Below are 325 nucleotides of genomic sequence, written 5' to 3'. Positions count from 1 at the left end.
AGGCCTGGCTAAACTAGGAAACTTGTTGCGGACGCAAATGTTTCCCAGTTTAGCCGCGCGGGAAACATATGTTGCGGAAACAAATTTTGCTGCTCGGAAACAAAAAAATTTTTGCCTGAAGTTTAAAACATTTTTGCGTCTGCAACATGTTTCCCAGTTTAGCCACGATGAAAACAATGTTGATTAGTTTCCATTGCCGCTCGCTCATTCAAGAATAGTGTTTCCTAGCATCGGCGAACGTACTGACAATTAAAATTAGGGTCAGATACATTATGCTGGCATAATTTTGAGCATAATACTATGGATGGAGCATCAAGCATAATGC

This window comes from Montipora capricornis, chromosome 7 (assembly GCF_036669925.1).
Source record: "Montipora capricornis isolate CH-2021 chromosome 7, ASM3666992v2, whole genome shotgun sequence".
NCBI classification, from domain to species: domain Eukaryota; kingdom Metazoa; phylum Cnidaria; class Anthozoa; order Scleractinia; family Acroporidae; genus Montipora; species Montipora capricornis.
This window is presented reverse-complemented; position numbering follows the sequence as displayed.